The 21,103-nt window shown below is 37.4% G+C and overlaps 1 long non-coding RNA gene across 1 annotated transcript in view; it reads right to left on the minus strand.

The window, feature by feature from the left end:
• Window positions 1–1,352: 1,352 nt before the first annotated feature.
• The window catches only part of LOC106505717 (uncharacterized), a 38,451-nt gene continuing 18,700 nt past the window's right edge, over window positions 1,353–21,103 (minus strand). The window contains exon 3 of the long non-coding RNA XR_014824208.1: window positions 1,353–5,408. This is a non-coding gene — a long non-coding RNA (uncharacterized LOC106505717). The remainder of the gene's footprint in view (window positions 5,409–21,103) is intronic.

The raw sequence follows: 21,103 nt of genomic DNA on the forward strand, positions 1-21,103 counted from the left end.
ACCTGCTATCTCTACACCAACCAATTACAAAGAAGTAATTTTCTTTGCTAACTCAATGTAGTTATCAAGCCATTTAGAAAAAGAATGTATGTCCTACTTTTCTCCCCTTCACACAGATTCATTTTTTCCAAGATGTGTGGTACTTGTTTTCAGGTTCAGCTCCTCTGATTCCTGGGACTATGACAGGCTTTTGTTTGACTAGTAGAAACCATTCTGTGTTTCTGTATGGTAACCTACTGCTTGGCTGGATTCCTCCTCATATCCATCCCTATTCTTTGATTTGTTTCTATTTCCTTTCGTTTTCTCCCCTAGAGAGTCAAAGAATATAACATTTCAGATGAAACTGTGTTAGGACTAAGCTTTCACATTCTGCAATCGTTCTTCCTGTGGTTTTAACTGAGTGTTTCTAGATAGATGCTCAGCAGTGGGCCATGATTTTTTGTTTTAGAAGTCCATGGGGAGACATGTACACTGTTTAGAAGGAAAGTTTTTTTAGTGCTGGGCTCATGGAACAGTGGTAAAATAATCAGTGAGCAGGAATCTCAGGTGGGCTGGGTCTCTTCTCATCTTCATCCCCAATTGCTCCCAGAAGTTAAAGAGGACACATGAAAATGTAAACAGTGACTAGAATTAAAGGGACAGGGAAAGGGCAAGGGATTATTCCTTTTGAATGGGCAAAGTGGGTACCAATTAAAAGGTAGAATCTCCTATGAGGAATAAGAAAAACTAATAGTTATAGCTATCAAACGTGAAATCACCGAGCAACTTCCCTGGAACTTAGTGCCAGGTAAATAAATGCCAATGTTTGGTATTTATTACATTTGATTTTTTTAAACAAAAACTCAAAGAAAGTTAGAAGTGTGTTATCAACAAATCTATAGAGAAAGTTGCAGTGAAGTTCATGCTCTACAGTCAGCCAGTTTGGCTCCAAAACATGATGGTACCACTTACTTAGACAAGTGACCTTGGGCAAGTTACCTACCCTGTCAAAGCCTTCATATCCTTCAGTATCAAAGGTGGGATAATACCACCTACTTCAGGGGTCTCATAAGGAATCACTGAGATAACACATGCAGAAAACTTACTATACTTTCTAGTACACAGTAACCACATAAATACCATCATAACCTGAAAACAAAACTGGGATTGAAACCCCAAAGCTGACTTCATAGCCCATAAACTAAACCTTTGGAAACCTGGATGTAAATTGTCTTTTTGTCACATAGAGTGAATGTTAAAAGATGCACATTTGACAACTTTTTTTTTCCTATTTTGAGATTTGCTGTCACATAAAAAATGTGGCAGCCACACTCTTTCTGCCCTAATACCAAAGGGCTTATTCATCTCTTTACTGGGGCTAGTCCAGACTCCTAGCCCTTACCCCCCCCCCACTGCTACATTGACTTATAAGAAATATATATTTGGTCTTCATCCAAGGTTCCTGGCTCATGGCTATCAAAACCCTTATAATTTTCTGAGCATTAAGAACACTGGGGAGTTCCTGTCATGGCACAGTGGAAACGAATGTGACTAGGAACCATGAAGTTGTGGGTGTGATCCCTAGCCTCGCTCAGTGGGTTAAGGATGCGGCATTGCTATGAGCTGCGGTGTAGGTCACAGACACGGCTCCTATCTGGCGTTGCTATGGCTGTGGCATAGGCCGGCAGCTGCAGCTCTGATTCCATCCTTAGCCTGAGAAGCTCCATATGCTGCGAGTGCAGCCCTAGTAAGAAAAAAAAGGGGGGGGTACATCTTTTGTCACAATATTTGGTCTTTTGTCTTCAGTTACTGAATATACTTCAGAGCCATAAAGGTGAAATAGGTGTCTTGTTATTTATAATATGCCCCTTTCCACCATAACTGGGTTTATGCTAATGTGGTAAATTCTGGAAAGCACCTAAGGATGGTGGGGGTGGGGGTGGGGGGGCCTGGTTGCCAAAGGAACTTTAGTCCACCCTCCCTGCACTACTCCTCTTTATATTACACCCTGGCCACTTGACTCATTTACGATGATGTGCCTGCACCTTGTAGGCAGTTGAGTTTGCAAACTCTTGTGCTATATCTTCCAGAATTTGTCAATTATACTTTTTTTTTTGCTAATCTCATTATTTCTTTATATTCTTTATAAGTTTTGAAGATCAAGAGTGCTCACTAATTAGTAAGTTCCAACACCTAGCACGTACTGTCTTTCCCACACAGTCACTACTCTGATAGAGATGAGTACATCCACTCATTGTGAATTCCCTGGGAACTCTGATCACACCACTCTTCTGAATCCTCCATCCATCCAGCCTTGTAAAGGAGCAGAGTCTTACTGAACCCTGTATTATTCAAGCCATTATCCAGTTTTGATCACTGATCTTTAAAATTGAGTGTGGAGAAGTACATACTTAAGACTTCAATAACAATTTCTCTAACATAGCTAACTATTTGTCATTTCAAATTTAAAAGTTACTAATGTCATCTTAACCTTGTTCTCCAATTCCCAGTTACACCACTATTCATCCACTAGGTGACATCTCTTAACCCAGTCCTTTGTAAAATCCTTGGCTCTTTATAAGCATCATTCATCTCCAGTCTTGCTTGCCACTACTAGCAATAAAAATACATGAATGAAAAAGTTTATTACATATGGTCTATTTACTTCTAAAAAGTAATATGTGATAGGTTATAAGGAAAATCAAGTAAGATAAAACCTAAAGACCAATGACACAAAGAAAACATGTACGTAATTTGAAAAATGAAAGGCAATCATATTCTAAATCTGGATAAATGACAGCTACTACAAGTCAGTGCAAAACTTCACTTTGAGTTTTGTGACAGGCATGGAAAGTAAAAGGCATGCTCATCACTCCACACCTGAATTATTTCAATACTTTCATAGCTGGTCTTCCAGCTTGCTCTAGTTTAAGTAAGACTTCATACCTCTGTCAGATCATAAAAATCAGTATTTTAATAATTTTAGTCCCTTGCTTATCTCTCACTTTTAAACGGTTTTACCCATACAAGCATATGATAAGAATGAGTAAAATAATGTCAAGCAAAGGCAAAAGACCCATATCTACAGGATCTATACAGATCATCTCTTCCCCATCCATCCCAACATACAGTTAAGTCTCCCTCTTGTATTTGCTGGTCCTGTCTCTATCTGACTACGCAACTTTCTCCTAGTCTGGCATCCCGTGTTCATACTTGAGCATGGTATAGCTGTGGTCCTGGCCTGAGCCCCAGTGATATTCCCTACTAGGAATTTAGAGAAGTCTGAAAATATTTAGTCAACCTCACAGAGGGACTACTACAGAGTCCCTAAATAAAGAGAGGCTCAGACACAACACATTTGGTAGAGTAACGCAGGCTGAGGGCTGAAGAAGAAGAAAAGATACATAGAGCATCAAGTTTATCACTAAGATTTTTTCTTCAGGTTCAGCTCCCTCCCCTGTTCTGCTTATCCTGAGCTGAACTCATATGACTGAGCCCTGGGAGGCAGAAGATATAAGTAGAGTGTAAAACTATAAGCAGCAATTGAAATAACTCTTTTTCTTTTAATCTATAACACATTAGGGCAGCACAAAGGTGACACGGGGAACATAACTACAATGACTATAATGACAGATGGCCAGAAGCTTGAGTGCTCTGAGCCTCACCCATCAGAGGCAGCAGTGACAGCCCATCCAGAACAAACCTCCTTTAGTTCTGTGGGAGGGATAGTATACAGCAGTCCAAAGAGGGGCCAGAAGGAACACGTGGTATCCCTATACTAGTTTGCCTCACTTGTCAATTCAGGTGGAACACTTCTTGCAATTCCCTGAAATACTCTGTAGGATATTCAGGAGCTTATGTCCCTGTATTAACCAGAGTTCACAGGTAGGTAACAGGGATATTTATCTTCTACAATATGCACTTTGGATCCCAGAACACCTAAGCCAATACTAAATGGGCTTCTCCTTCATGGATTAGGGCTTACATCTTCTCAGTTGGGCTCATCTGTGCTACCCAATCACCTCTCACACTGCTCCCTGGAAAAAAATCTCCATTCCAATTAGAGTAGAGCCTTCCACCCTTGCAGCACTCAGACCCATCTGTGCATTTTCTTGTGCTCTTCCCATAGCCAACTCTCCATTTGCCTATTCATATCAAGGCTATGCTTCTAAATATCAGCTTAAATTTCAATCATTCGGCTGCATTTGTATTCGCAGCATCATTATCAAGCATGTATCTCAGTGCTGCATTACAGTTGTTGATTATGTATATTCAGCTTTATCATTTTAACTTAGACTTCAAGAAACACAAAAGTTAAATGCCATCTTCAATTAATCAATAAGGATTCATATCTAACTTTACTTGCTCAGCAGTGTTCTTGATAGGCACACAAAAGACACTGTTCACCATTCCAAAGAGTTTGCTAGGGCCACACTTTAAGAACAAAGAGACAAGTAATTGAATGGGGAGATCATTAAAGGCAGAGATGGTTTCAAAGTAACAGTGAAATTTGAGTTGGGCCTTGAAGGATGGACAAGAGTGTAAAAGGGCAGAGAGTGGAAAACAGTCCTCTCTTCCACCACAAGGCCCATCCTACACAGCTCCAGCCCAGGTACACTGTCATCCCCTGCAAAGCAGCATTGACTCCCACACTCACCTTTGTTCACATTCTTCTCTCAGCTGCCTTTCCTGTGTGATAAAACCCCACTAACCTTCAAAATCTATTTAAAAAATTTCCGGGTACTCCTTTGCTTCTTAAGTAACTTCTCTTTAAATTCACACAAATACATTCACGCTTCAACTACAGCACTTGCCATGTTGTGACTAATAATCAACATTGTCCTGTCTACTGAATTGTGGATTTCTTAAACCATATTTTGGTGTCTTTAATCTGGGCCACTAGCATAGAGCCAGGCATTTGGTAGTGGCTTAATGACCACTGATTAAATACCAAAATAAGTGACAAACATCTAGGCACCAAGATGTGAGAAAGTACAACTAATATGGGATATTGTTTTTAGTCTGGTTGGATAGAACATTATTAATTATATGTTAAAAATTATCCTAAAACTCAATGGCTTGTAACAACAAACATTTACTAACTCACCATTTCTGCAAGTTGGGAATTTAGGCTCGACTCAGGGTCTCTTAAAAGTTAAACAATGGTGATCCAGGGCTGCAGTCATCTCCAGGCTTTGCTGGAAAACGATCCACTTTCAGGCTCACCAGCATATCTATCAGCAGGGTTCAGATCCACACTGCTACTAGCCAGAGACATCAATTTCTCCTGAAGTGGGCCTCTCATTAGGGTCACTCACAAATGGTGCCTGGCTTCACTCAAATTAAAGAACGAACACCCAAGACAGAAGCCACAGTCTTTGTTATGATAATCTAAGAAATGGCATTCCTTCTTTTATCATATGCTATTCCTAAAAAAAAAAAAAAAAAAAAAAAAAAAAGCAGTGAAATTCAGTCCACATTCAAGGGGAAGAATTATAGATGATATAGCAGGGTCATACAGAAAAGGAAGCAGGGATTATTGGAAGCTCTCACAGGGTCTGTCTACCACATAGGACTTGAAAATGTTCAGGAATAGCTAAAGGTACTTCTTGAGGAATGAGCAGAGCCAAATCATAAGACCTTACATGCCATGCTGAAGAGTCTGGAATTTATGCAAATGATTATCGTACCCTCAATAGAATTATTGTCCAATAAATTCACATGTTAAGATTATTCTGAATGTTTAAGGATGTTTATATCCACTGTATTTGGCCATGGTGATACAAAAAGCAGAAAAGCCATGTAAAAAGGCAGTTATACCAAGCAATGAGGTCTTCCTGGGTAATTCCTTTTTTAAAAATTTATTATTCTACAAATAGTTTGCTCCTTTCAAAGTTTTTTTGAACATAGAAAAAACCATGTGGAAATTATTTATGTATAAAAAATAAAGAATTCTATTCAATGGTTACAAAGTATCTGGATTGTACAGAAAGGTACATTTGAAAAGAGCTGTAAAAACAGCAGAAAATGTCCAAGTCAAAGACAAAGACAGAATGAGAAATTGTTATAAAGGAAACTGAGCAGTCATGATGACTAAATGCAACATAACATCTTGGATTTGATTCTGGGATAGATCAAACATTAGTAGAAAGTCTGGGGAAAACCAAACAAAATATAGTTTATTTAACAGCAGTGTACCAGTGTTAATTTCATAGTTTTAATAAATGTTACCATGGTCAATGTTATAGAAAGCTGAGTGAAGCATATATAGAAAATCTATTTTTGCAACACTTCTGTAAATCTAAAGTTCAAAATATAAGGAAAAACAGCAGGAAAATAACTTTTAGTTACACAGCTAATAATTCCAGAAGCAACTTGGATGTGACTGCTGATAGAAATCACTGATCTCACCACATTGAGGAAAACAACCTTAAAAAAAAAATTATGCTCTGTGGGTGGTAGATGTTGTAAATACTGCCAGACTCTAGGCTGTGGCACATCAGTGAGGAAAGAGCTCACCATATTCTCAGGAGGGTTTCATGCTGATAAAAATAAGTTAGGAAAAGGCTTGGGGGAAAAATCTAAAATTCTGTATTGATCTGATAATTTTTATGATTTTTGTTCAACAATCTGTAGTTCATATTTAAAGAGAAAATAGAGTGCATTACATAACAAACTAAGTGTACACACTAGAACCCAAGAGTTTTTATTTTTCACCTGAAATGTATAAGCAGGTTGAAAAAGAAACATATGTTCTTTTGAGTACAGAGGAAGGTCTCTTTCCAGACCTTTGTTTTTTCTTTCCATGTGGTATGGTTTGGTCCATATGTCAAAAATAACTCCTCTACTCCCCTACCTCCAAAAAGAATGGGGATATTAACTGGGATTTCTGAAAGAAATAGTTCTAGCTAGTTACCAGTAGAACAGGGTGAATCTGGTACATAGGATTTTCTCAGTAAATACTATTCATTGATTGACTTGCTTTAGCTATTGAAATGCTTTCCCAGGAATAGGGCTAGGTCCTGAGTAAGGCACAAGAAGGACAGATTATTTTAGATTAAAAAAAAAATCAGCAACCTTTATCATATCTCCCTTTAATTTCGGATCTGCAAGCAAATTTTAAAGATAATTATGCTGCAGTTCCTGACCTGAGCAAGGCTGCTTTCAGTGGTGCTACTGTTTCTAGCCCTTTTTGTTTCCTCTCTAGAGGGAAAATGAATTACAGGACAAGTAAAAGCTTAATCAATACAGCAGAAACTTTAAAAGGCAATGAGTCCAGATTTATAGAAAGGTATTTATTCAATGTTTTTAAAATCTATACTTATTTACTATACATAGTATATAGATATCAATTAGCCAGCAAAATTTAACTGACTGCCTATTCTCATGCTTGGTGCTGCAAAAGCTCAGTGGGGATAAAATAGCAGCATGAATCTTAAAATGACTGCTTATGGAGTCAACTGTTGGAGCCCTAGCCCCTAATACGATGGTATTTGGAGATGGGACCTTTGGGACAGAATAAGTTTCAGATAAATTCATAAGGGTAGGGCCCTCATAAGAAGAGACATTAGATAGCTTGATTTCTCTCTCACTCACTCCCTGCCATGCGTGTACACAGCGGGAAGGCAGCCAAGTGCGAGCCAGGAGAAGAGCCCTCACCCAGGGACTAAATTGGACAATATCTTTTTTCTTGGACTCTCCAGCCTCTTGAACTACAAGAAAAACCAAAAAAAAAAAAAAAGAAAAAAAAAAAAAAAAAGCCCCCAAAACCCCACTTCTGTTGTTTAAGCAACCTAGTCTACAGTATTCTGTTATAGCAACAGGAGCAGGCTAATACAATGACTGTATTTAAAACAAAACAAAACAAAACAAAACATAGAAATTCAGTCAGTCCTAAATCGTAGAAATTTAGGAAATTCAGTCAGTCCTAAATTGTTAGGTGTAACATGCTTTGGTCAAAAGAACAGTAAAAGTGAGAGGGTGACTAGGGAATGACCAGGGATTTGGGACTGGATCTGTTCTTTGCAGGCCTTTCCAAACTATCTGCCAAACTCACTGGCATCTTCACCTACAGGTTTGGTCTCTACCAGGCCCAAATCCACCCTGGGCATGCCTAGACCTCACCAGCCAGCAAGGGCATGTCGGACTTGCTGCTTATAGAATTTGTGTCTGCCAAAGGAGCCTTAGTCCTAGCAGGTGGCTGTCTGGACATATTCCTTTGTCCAGTTGGCCAGTTCTTTTGCTTAGGCCTTCTTAGACTTGATTTACTCATTGAGATGGGTATGCTGAGCTCTCACTAAAGATAGGAGAAATTAGAGGAGTGATGGGGGAGGAGGTAAATGTGGAAGGATAATAATGGAAGACATACAGTTGGAAATGAGTATCATGTTGTTATAAAAAAATCTAACCCCTCCCCCAAAACACACATGCACACAAACACACACCCCAACTGATGAGACTAGATGAGCCAGGCTAGGGAATAATGGGAAGTAAAGTCATGGGGGCCAAATTATATGGAACTTAGGTGAGCCTGTGGGATAATCATGTGTCAACTTGACTGAGTTAAGGGATGCTTAGCTGATCTGAGTGTCTTCGAAAGACATTAGCATTTAAATCAGCAAACTGAGAAAAAATGATCACCCTCACCAATGAGTGGAACTCATCCAATCTGTTCAGAACCTAAACAGAAACAAAAAGGAGGATGAGAGAACCTTCTCTCTGCTGGAGTGTAGGCATCCATATTCTCCTCTTGGCCATCAGCACTCCTAGTTTTCAGGCAGTTCTGACTCACCATCGCCTCTCAATTCTCAGGCCTTAGCATCCAGACTGAATTACACCACAGTTTTCCTGGTTCTCCAGCTTGCAGAAAACAGACCATGGGACTTCTTGGCCTCCATAACTGTATGCCAATTCCTACATTAATTCTCCTCTTATCTATCCTATTGGTTCTGCTTTTCTGGAACTGTATGTTAAAGTTGATAGGAGCAAGCAGAGAAAAGAAAACAGTAAAGGAACAGATCTTGTTATCGTACCTATAAATACCCCACCAGCATAACTGCTAGCAAGAGCTGGCTCCTGTCACACTGAAAACCACAAATATATGGGTAACCCACTAGACAAATAAATCACCCCCTAATAACTGAAAGTTATCTATGTGCAGCAGTGTATCACAGCACAGACAGGATAAGTTTATAGGGAGGAGAAGCACTTTCTAAGTATTTCACTTTAATTTATGTTTTGACCATTAATAAGTTAGAAATGAAGAGGTAAAAGGAACGACAGATGCCATCGGCTTCTCCATCATCTTAGGTAGTAATCCTCAAATTTTAACATGCATCAGAATCTGAATGTGGAGTTGCTGACTCATTTGGGGGAAAGAAGGCATGGGGTGGGCCAGGAATTCATGTTTCTAACAAGTTCACAGGTGATCCTAATGCAGCTGCTCAGGATCATGTTTTGAGAAATACTAGTCTAAACATAGAACTCTTGATTACTTTTACCAGAAAAAAATCTGCTAAAAATGTCTAATTGCCTCTTATTATCAAGAGTCTGAAAGTCTGACAGACCACTATCTGCCATCTGTACCATTAGCAGCCCTCTCCCTTAAAAAAAAAAAAAAGAAATACTCCTTATCATTAAAATGCAATGTTGCACAACAAAGATAAGTCAAGGAATGGGAAACATGAAACATTCTTTCCATTTGATTATTTTAATACACTAGGCATGTTGTAAGATAAAATAGTCAACATCAAAAAGAAAAGTGAAGGAAATTCTTTCAATTTCAAATGCCTTGCCTCATATAACCCTGACCTGAATTAGAGTTAAGATTGGGTTTTGCATACAGATCAAAGTGGTCATATGTTGTTTAACAATAACTCTCTAATATTTTTATATACTGGTAACCTAACTCTCTAATATTTTTATATACTGGGTAACCTAACAGTTTTAAACTATCATTAATGTAAAACTGTTCATTTAAAATAAAGCACAAACAATTTGGGGGGACACCATGTAATCAGGCCACATCAGGTCCTCAGAAGCATGGAGGTCATGAAATGAAATATTTTTTCCATCCTCTGAAGTTTCTTTATAAATTTCAGGACATTTTATTGCTAGGGTGTGGCAAATACAAGTTTTGCTTTTTGAAAATTTCTGGAATCCCCCCAAATATTTTCAGTACACAGTTGGTTGAGTCCTCAGATGTGGAACCCAAGGAGATGGAGAGCCAACAGTACTGATACTGCTGAGAATCCCTAGCTTCAAACAATAGAAGGTGAAAAATGCTAGGAAATGGGGATTCTAAAAAAAAAAAAAAAAAAAAAAAAAAGGATCTGGGAATATCTAAATCACTTTTCTGCCTCCTTACTAATCAATGCACATTTTTCACTGAATTTCAAATATGTTCTTCCAAGAATATTTCATTGAAACACCCCTAACAGCAGAAAGAGGAACATTATTAAATTCCCCAGAGAGTAATACTGTCTCTTTTCTTTCACCCCATCAGAGACCACTCTGGCACAAAGGACAAAAAACAGACACACTGGTGAGCCAATCACATCTCTCCAGATTCTGCTCATTGCAGTTTTTCAAGCCTGTCTCCTATAATTCTCCTTAATGAACCTTCTATTTCATCAAGTTAAGTTATCCAGTGCCCTCTCCTCATCCCATTAGCCTCTCAATATCTCTTGCACTGACAGCTTGGAAGAGTTACCTAGATTTATCAATTCCTTTCCTCCTTCTCTTTATTCCACTGCAAATAGGCTTCTACCCCCTTTCTTTAAAAAAAAAAAAAAAAAAAAAGTTTCTCTTAACATCAACCATGATACTCTGATTTCCAAATCCAACAGCAACTTAGCATTCTTTGAAGTATAGCAACTTCAAACACTTTGCTATATGCTATAATAGAACTGTCCCTTCCTTTTACCTGTTCAGCTAACTCCTTAGTGTACTTTAACACTGAACTTTCTTTGCTCCAAGCCTAATATGTCTCTGTCTTTCCTGCCTGTCTTTCATTTCTCCCTAAAAACAGATATTTCCTATAGTTCTATTCTCAGGTTTTCTTGCCTGGTTTTCTAGCCATCTAAAGTAGGATCTATGTCCCAAATTCATGTTTCCAGCCTTTACACTGTTTCCATTACCTCATATTTATTTTGATAAAATGTATTGGGTTAACCCAGGTGTCCATACAAAAATTTCCTCCTGGCCTCTTTACTGAAGTTCATAGACATTGTTGGTGTGAGTGTATATAGGCACAACCCATTTGGAAAATATCTGTTAATGTTTTAAAAACCTGAACATATACTTATTTTAAAGCTCAGGATTCCACTTCTAGACACATAGACCCAATAGAGATGTATATATATACATGCACCAAAAGACATATACAAGAGTATTACTTATAGCAACATCAGTCATTATAGCAACAAACCGGAAACAACCCAGAAGTCTATGAATAAATAGAAGGGATAAAAAAGTTTGTGATAAATCCTTCCCATGAAATGCTATGTGGTATTGATAAAGAAATACAAAATACAACCTGGTGGCATCTCACAGATAAAATATTGAGCAAAGGTAAAAAAAAAAAAAAATGTCATCCAGTATGATTTCATTTATATGAAATCCCAAGTAGGAATCAAAATTCTGGTGAAAGAAGTCATAATAGGAATAACTTTCAGGGCATGATCTGTGATACTTCTGGGGTGCTGGTAGTGTTCCATATCTTAATCTAGGTGGTAGGTACACATGCACCCACTTCATAAAGTATTGCCAAGCTAAATATATGTATGATTTGTTTACAATTTGTGTGCTATATTTTAATTAAAACACTTAAAAAATTTCTTGGGCTTCAGAAAGTTCAAACATCCAAATGTGTTCCCATGGTCTTGTACCCAACAGAACCATAACTTTCTAACAAATTAAGTCATCTTGTCATTATTCGAACTGTGAGATTTGCCCTTCTAGAAGAATAAACCCTTAGACACATAATTGTCACAAGAGTGTCACCTTCACAACTTTTACGAAGTCAGAACTATTTATATTCAAGATGAAATCAATAGAAACCTGAAATATTAAAGCTATCCACTACATCATTCAGCATATGCTACTTACATTTTTCATATTCTTCATGAGAAGTTTGAAAATCATGTTCTATAAGACATAGAAATACTTTCATGAAAGTATTTCTGAAAACTAGTCTCTGGACTCTTTTTTCAGTATGATTTCTTTATAGAAATTTCTTTATAGAAATTTCTTTAATGTTAGAATAAAGCTAAATTGACTTGAACCCCTTTGCTATGTATGAAATTGATGATTTCACTTAAAGATGATGATTTACATTCATGTCTGCATTTAAATATTTATACTGTTATAGTGAGAACCTTCTTTTTTGCCAATTAAGTTGCTGTCATCTGTATACAGGGGCAAAGTGAAAACAAAGGTGAGTTCTAGAGAAAAGCTATCAAATAAAAGTCATCTAACTCAAATTAAGATCTTACATAAATTAAATTCATGGAGTTTAAGGCTTTTAAAAAAATCTGGAATGCTTTTATAAAGAAATTAATTCAAACATTTCTATGGCTTTCCAAGTAAATATGATTAACTGGCAAAGCTGCCATTATTTCAGCATTTGGCATCTGGACCCGATTTCCAACATTATTCTGGCTTTTCACTTTTTCTTTCAAAATCTATCATTTTTTTTGTGTGTGTGATAATTTACCATCTTCAGACTATAGTCTCAGTCACTGTGTTATGTCAAGAATGGGAAATTCATGCTCAATAAATTTCCGGGAAAAAAGTCAGCCAAAACAGAGAAATTGTTTTGAAACTTGCGCTAGGCTGCTCAGCTTAGTAGGCAGCCCGTGAAGAGGATTAAGGCACCAAAAATAGTTTTGAGAGTGTTTTATGTTTGTTTTTAAAAGGGAGTTAACATATTTTGGAAAAAGTCAGAACTTCTTTGGATTTCCTCATACTTCTAAAGCTCAGGGGTTTTTTTTGGGGGGGTGCTTTTTGTTTTAATTTAAACACATTTGAAGTAGGAACACCATCCCCCCACCCACTTAGAGTCACAGAAGGGATTAGTTAGGACCTCATTTCTCACACTACTTACTACTTACACTTCTGACATTACTAGATAAGGGTTATGTATCTCATGCAACACAACCAGAGAAGAAAAGTTACAAATAAAAACTTTGCAAAAAAGAAAATACAAACCTGAAGTGACTACTTCAGACTGTCTACACAACAATCTCTCTAAATTAAAGACTATCACAAAGAGAGATGGAGAAATATCAAGGACAAGCTTTCGGGGAAATTCTGCCCCCTCCTCATCTGGATTTATTTCTATATGCAACAAGAAGAGTAAATTTGGTTCGTAACTGATTTTCCAAAATTTCTAGTTACTCCCCACTGTTTTTTAAACCCTTTACTACAACTTCAAGATGTGTTGGCAATAAATAGCATATTATTAAAAATATGCAAGAACAACAAAAGTTAAATCCAAACCACTCACAGTTCTGTGTTCATCACCAATCCCTGAGGAAACGCGAACACTTCAAAAAACTGGCCCATGTCCTGCCATAAATGCTACCTTCCATCAAGAGGGAAGATTCCAGAGGCTACACAGCAGTTTTCAGTCCTGGATGTACATTGGAATTACCTGGAAAACTTGGGCAACAAGGTAGGCAGTGACCCACCTCCAAAATCTGAGATAATTGATCTGGGGAGGGGCCTCTGGCATCAAAGCACCCAGGTGATTCCAATACGCAGCTGCAGTTGAGAGCACTGTTCTAGCCCCAAAATGATTCAAACTAAAGTAAAATGTTTTGGGTTCGTAATTTCTCTATTACATGTTAATTTTTACTTAGGAAACAAGCATTTAAAGGTTAAGTTCAGTGGAATCCCGGCAACAAAAATAAAATATCCTTGTAGTTCCCACAGTGGCTCAGAGGAAACGATTCCTACTAGTAACCATGAGGTTGTGGGTTCAGTCCCCAGCCTCTCTCAGTGGGTTAAGGATCCAGCTTTGCCGTGAGCTGTGGTTTATCACAGACATGGCTCAGATCATGCCCGCGTTGCTATGGCTATGGCATAGGCTGGCAGCTGTAGCCTGGATTTGACCCCTAGCCTGGGATCTTCCATATGCTGCGGGTGCAGCCCTAAAAAGCAAAATAAAATATTCTTAATTTCAGATATTTTTACTGCCCTATTAATTGAATTATTTTTGCTGTTTTTTGTTTTGTGTTTGTTTGTTTGCTTGCTTGCTTTTTTAGGGCCACACCCACGGCATATGGACATTCCCAGGCTAGAGGGTGAATTGGAGTCGCAACTGCCGGCCAAAGCCACAGCCACAGCAATGTGGGATCCCAGCTGCATCTGTAACCTACACCACAGCTCCTGGCAATGCCTGGATCCCTGACCCACTGAGCAAGGCTGGGGATCGAACCCGAATCCTTATGGATACTAGTCGGATTCGTTTCTGCTGAGCCACAACAGATCTCATTTGAATTCTTTTCCTGTAATGATCAGAATCGAAAGGCAGACTAGACTTGCTAGCAGGGAACTGCGGCTCCTCAGAAATTTTTCAGCTAGATTTACATATGGACTTTTTGTATCAGTCCTATGCTCAACATTCCTCTTTGCTAAGACCCTGCCCCCAACTTTTACCAGCATTCAACCCAAGAAGATGAAGTAAAGGTGCCCTGGGAAATGTTTAACACGTAGCTCTTTGGGGGTGGAACAGGAAAGATGGGGAAAACACTGATTTGTACCATTTGTTGATTTCCATGGCATTTATACTCCCACCATGACTGATGTCAAGCTACCAACTGGCTTGCAATTTTTTGTAAAATTTAACAATCTTCTGAGCTAGTATGAGCCAGTTCCAGCACTACATTGTGAAATTATTAACATGTTTATGTATCAGAGTCCTGGACTGCTAATAACTAATATTTAGTTACATCTGGCTCATTACTTCACACATCTTCCAGATACGTCACAGAAACTGATTTCAAAATTTTGACTTACAGTGGACTAGAGGAACTTTCCCCAGATAAGATATTTTCTTTATTTTTTTATAAAGATTTTTTTCCATTATAGCGGTTTACAGTGTTCTGTCAATTTTCTACTGTACAGCATGGTGACCCATTCACATATATATGTATACATTCTTTTTTCTCACATTATCATGCTCCATCATAAGTGGCTAGACATAGTTCCCAGTGTTACACAGCAGGATCTCATTGCTAATCCATTCCAAAGGCAATAGTCTGCATCTATTAACCCCAAGCTCAGATGGGGATATTTTCAAACCATGTTTGAGCCACAATTGGGGTTCAGAAATGTACACATATATCTGTGTAGCCCAGACGGAAAAGGGTAAAGGAAGTAAAATTTTTAGTGGTGTTAAGAGAGAAACCATCAAAAGGCAAGGTTTCCATGATGAGGGAATTCAGGAATTTCTGAATTCAGAAATTCTCTCTCCCATGGGTCAGAGAGGAGTTGATATTTTTAGTCAAGTTCAGAATGACAGTAGATAAGGAAAGTTCTTTAGATCCAAGTAATCTGTGCTGGATGGTGGTGGCATGAGGGTGGGGAAAGATCATATCTGTAAGCTAAATGGTTTGCACCACTAAACTCAGGATCAAATATGCTGCAGGTTCCTCTATGAAAGTCAGGGGAGAAACCATTCTCTTTGTTTTTGGGAGAGGTATTGTGAAAAGAGTTGATCATCAGAGCAGTCATCTGGAAAATGTTAAGAATACTTAGGTCTTTGGTAGACACTGGAGTTCCAGAGTAAGTAGTTGGAGACTTAGAGCTATTAGAATCCTTGTTTAACTGTGAATATGTTAATATTTGACACCTGGAGACATACAAGTAATTTACATTTTATTATCTCCTTGCAATTGCATATCTAGGCATAACACCATAGTGTTAAGAGTATACCCCATATCAGACTAAAATCCCAACTCTACACTTAATATCTAGGTAACTTTGTGACATTTCTCTCTGTATATTTTCTTCTCTTTAAAATGGAGATAATGATAGTATTTATTTATAATAGGGTTATTATAAGAAACAAGTAACATGACATGCAAAACCTTCAGCATAATGCCTGCGTGAAACATTCTATTGCTTTGACTGAGGACTTGGAAATAAAATACCTTGCTCAAGATCATGCATTTAGTTTAGGTGTGATCTAGAACTTGAATCTGATTCAGCCTGATCCTCCAGCTCCTGTTCTCACATAAATTCTTCCTCCCATGGGAGAGCCCACAACAGTGTGAACAAATTCTCCAAGATGCTTATTTATCTTGGAGGTATTGAATGGCAGATGTTCTACTGCTAATTTGTGTGTGGGGGGGGTTGTTTTGTTTTATTTTGTTTTTAAATGAAGGTTCAGAGTTGGCACAATTATATGAGCAATAAAATACCCCTCTTAAATTCTGATTAGAGACAAAATTCTGTAGCAGGCTCTCATTCCTTTGCTCCCACAAGTCTCCTCTACAGGCATTTTTCCACCCAGGGCACAAGCAAAAGTCAAATAACATAGCTTGAATAGCTAGCTATTTACCATTCTTCCTGGATCAGAGCTCTCTGAACCATCATTCTTCTTCACACCCTCAGGAGCTACACTCCATGCCACTGCATGTGACTGAAGCCTCTCAGCCAGGTAGCTCTTTTCCTCTACTTCCATTCTGGGTATCCTCTTTGTTATCATTTCCCAGAAGTGATAATATGTACTCTTTCCCAAAATGTGTGTGGAACAAACAAAAGCTCCTAAATATATTAACAAGTCCGTGCAGAAAGAAAGCACATGTGGCCAAATAAATTTGGGAAGTCCTAGGGTGAACAAAGTTTAGTATAAGGGCCCTAAATATTCTATGGCATATTGGATATCTTCAAGAAGGAAATATAGAAGTTCCCATCGCAGCTCAAGGGAAATGAATCTGACTAGTATCCATGAGGACACAGGTTCGATTCCTGGCCTTGCTCAGTGGGTTAAGGGTTTGGTGTTGTCACAAGCTGTAGTGTAGGTTGCAGAGCGGCTCACATCCCATGTTGCTGTGGCTGTTGTATAGGCCAGCAGCTACAGCTCCAATTCAACCCCTAGCCTGAGAACCTCCATATGCTATGGGTGTGGCCCTAAAAAAGGGGGGGGGGAGAAGGAAATATAATAGGCAATATTTGCAAATACAGTTTTAGAAATGTATGGTGCCCCTTGACCACTCATACCATTTTCATTACCTTTCATTGTCTTCTGAAAATGATAGTTTCCATTCATTTGCTCTTCTTTTCATTTGCTAGTCCTACAAAACATATCTATCAGCCAAAATATTCCATTAATAGCTGCAACTTTAGTTCCTGCCTAATGAATTTTGAAATGTAACTGCCAAAATATGGTACAAAACATTCAGAACAGATCCCTATCTGGGGCTGAACTTGTGATTCACCTTCCACTTCAACAGAAAACTCTTACGAAGCAAGAAGCAGAACTTTCCAAGTATAGCCGAAATACATGCGTAGCTGTTTAATTGGACAATAAAACTCTTGGGATGGTAGCAAAAATGAACTACACTTTTTATTTGAATTAGAATATAAACCGATATATTGAAAACTATATAAACTGATTAAGCAGAATGAAGAAATAATAACATGTAATAAAGGGTAACTGAAGAGAATGCCGACCTAGCTTAGTATTAATCAGTTTGAAAACAGAAATGGAATCCCAATTACATATTCATTTTTCACTGGGCAGTTTTCCATCCATTTTTTCCCCCTCTTATCTCGCTTTTTTACAGACAGGCTGGAATACTTCCAAGTTAATTTTATTACATTTTGAATGGCCTATTTTTATTCTCATACCCTTGTATTATAAATAACCTGGAACTCTTTCAAATATTGTTGAACTTTCTCAGCTCACCTTTTGCACCACAGTTTGTTCATGCTTAATTTGAATGGAAAATTTAACCTTGACTTGTGAACTTAGGGAACTTCATTTAGCTAAATTTTCTTTCCCTCTGCTTAGAAAAGGCAAGGAGTGATTAAAATTTACATTAATCTGCCCTCTCAATTACAGTCTATCAAATAATATGTTACCCAACAGTACTGATGAATAACAACAAATACTAATGTATAATATTATGTTAACTTACTTTACTTGGGGAGAAATTAAGTTGCTGAAAATATGAAATATTTCAGAAAAGATGTAGAGGATGCTTGAATTTTCTCATTTTGGAAATGCTAGCATTTTGCTATTTTTTGGAAATAATAAGCCCTGAAAATGTTGTCTATAATCTTACAAAAGATGTATTGCCATTATTACTTATTTAAGGACCTGCTAATAGTAATGTTTGGTTAAAATGCGGAGTTCCCGTCGTGGCGCAGTGGTTAACAAATCCGACTAGGAACCATGAGGTTGCGGGTTCGGTCCCTGCCCTTGCTCAGTGGGTTAACGATCCGGCGTTGCCGTGAGCTGTGGTGTATGTTGCAGACGCGGCTCGGATCCTGAGTTGCTGTGGCTCTGGCATAGGCTGGCAGCTACAGCTCCGATTAGACCCCTAGCCTGGGAACCTCCATATGCCGCGGGAGCGGCCCAAGAAATGGCAAAAAAAAAAAAAAGGACAAAAAAAAATAAAATGCTATGAATACCTGAGAGAAGATGTAGCATGCATACTAAATAATGAGTATTACTGTAATAAAATGAACATGCCATAGATTGACTCCACTGCTTACATTCAAGAAAGCCATAAATTAAAGCAGACATGGATTAGAATAGTTATAATGCATAGTTTACATGCTGAGCTACTATTAACAAGGTGTTTTAAGAGACTGCTAATGATGAGGAAGAGAAGTAGGAGTAAAGATTAGATTGAGAATGAAGCCAAAGATAGCATCTTTGTTTTAATTACACAAGGGAGTCTAGGAATCAAATAAAAATAAGTTCCTGATTCAAAAAGTTCAAAGTTCATTTAAATGACAATGATACCATTAAAGAGCAGGGAAAACAATGGACTAATTCTATCTTAATAATAAAAAAAAAAAGATTGAGAAACTATATATTGCATATAAATCTATAGGTAAAGCATTTATGTGCCTTGTAATGTGCACATAAAGGTAAAGCATATATGTGCCTTGTAATGTGATATTAAAGTACATGGTTTTTTCTTGTTTTGAAGTCATTTAAAGCAATAGTTTAGCTACATTTTCATTTAGTTAACCTGCAACACAGTAGATAAAATTGTAACTGAACATAACAAACTCTAACTGAAATGCAAATGTGCTACATGCAAAATGATTACATCTAATATTTTCAGAGATGCTCTTTAAAAAGTCTTTACTAAACATCATCTATTTCTCACTTCCAATTGCCTCCCTATCTCTCCTTTATCTAGCAAGAGGATAAGAGTAAAATCCTTTGCTGCTCTGGAAAAAATATTGCCTTAATATTTGTAGTCTATGTTTAGGATCTGTAATGCGGTTGTTAAAACGATTGAGCAAATGTTTTTGCTTTGCTGCAGATGGAAGGGGGCACGCATTAATCAGTTGTTCAATGTAAATGTAAGCCAGAATAATTATTGTATTATTAAGGATGGCAAGAGTCACTGAACCAGTGTGGACCAAACGAAATGTGTGAGTCACTGGCTACGTAGCACAAAATGTCAACTTCCTCAGCAAGGCTTAGCAGAAAATGAAAATAATTTGAAGGAAAAAAAATATAACTTGTGCTGAAAACCTCGGAAAAGACAGGCTTTTCTATGTGAACTGAATATTACCAAATGAAGTATCTCAGGAATGCTAACAACAAATATAGTTACCCATGTATATTTCTGTGCTCAGCCAGCATCCAAACCAATTTGCATGGATTGTAACTCAACACTTTCAATGACTACCACTTTGCTGGGCATTGTACAGATCCATGGAAAATACATTATTAACTAATTACTCGTCACTCAGCTGCTCCCTTTACCCTCCACCCACAAAACCCCCAATGATTCACTCTAATACTCAAGTATTTTAAAAAACTAATCACTTAAAATTAAAACTATTTATTATCCCATAAAGTTCATTATATAACTGTCTGCTGACCTATATTGTTCACACAGTTTATATTTGTGTGGGGGTGTGGCTATTATTATTTAATGGAAAAGCTCTTAGTGTAAGAAAAAGTGAGAAGAATGTGTCTTTATGTACTTATTCAACAATAGATATAATCAAGGATGACTGATGTCCATTAGATTTGTGTTTATTTTTCATGAGTTTTTTTCACTTTTAGGAGAAAAAAATATTTTCTAGACAGGCAAGCTAAGACCCAACAACTTTAATTTATCAAAAGTCTTATTTGTATTTCCTATAGTGTATCCTTACTTCCTATTTCTAAAAATACATGAAAAACTCATTTAAAGGACCCCACAAAGACTCAGTGTTCTCTATCCATTCCAAACTCCTTGGTTTTAAAATAATATGTGATTGGGTCACTTGTTGTACAACAGAACTTGATGAAACATTGCAAATCAACTATACTTCAATAATAATAAAATTAAAAAATAAAGTAAAAATTAAAAATAAAATAATGTGGATATTACTTTGTCTTTCTTCACTAGAAGTATTCTTCAATGTGGAATCTCACATACCTTAAAAGAGTCAACCATCTAAAGAAGCCGGTGACAAAGACCACATTTTACATGGTCTTCCATTTATGTGACACGTCCAGAATAGGCAAATCTACAGACAGAAAGTACATAGCTTGTGGCTTAGGGTCAGGGGGATGGGGAGATAGGGAGGTGATAATTAAAGGGTATGCGGTTTCTTTTTGAGGTGATGAAATGTTCTAATATTGACTGTGGTATTAGTTGTACATATCTGTATACTAAATAATATTCTAAAAAATACTGAATTGTACATTTTAAATAGATAAATTGAATGGTGTGTTAATTATATCTCAATAAAGCTGCTACTAAAAAGAAAGTACAAGAAGGGGGGAAGGAATAAAATGGAAAAGGAAAAAAAAAAGAGAAGAAAAATAAAATTATATGTCAGTTAAAAAATAGAAAAAAAAAGCATTCTTCAATGTGGTAATGAAGAAAACCTACCTTTTTAAAGACATAAAAATTATCTTTTTAATGCACAA

This window comes from Sus scrofa, chromosome 13, assembly GCF_054392235.1.
Source record: "Sus scrofa isolate SSC_HxYL_T2T_F1_AM1 chromosome 13, Sscrofa_HxYL_maternal_Yorkshire_Landrace_v2.0, whole genome shotgun sequence".
Lineage (NCBI taxonomy): Eukaryota > Metazoa > Chordata > Mammalia > Artiodactyla > Suidae > Sus > Sus scrofa.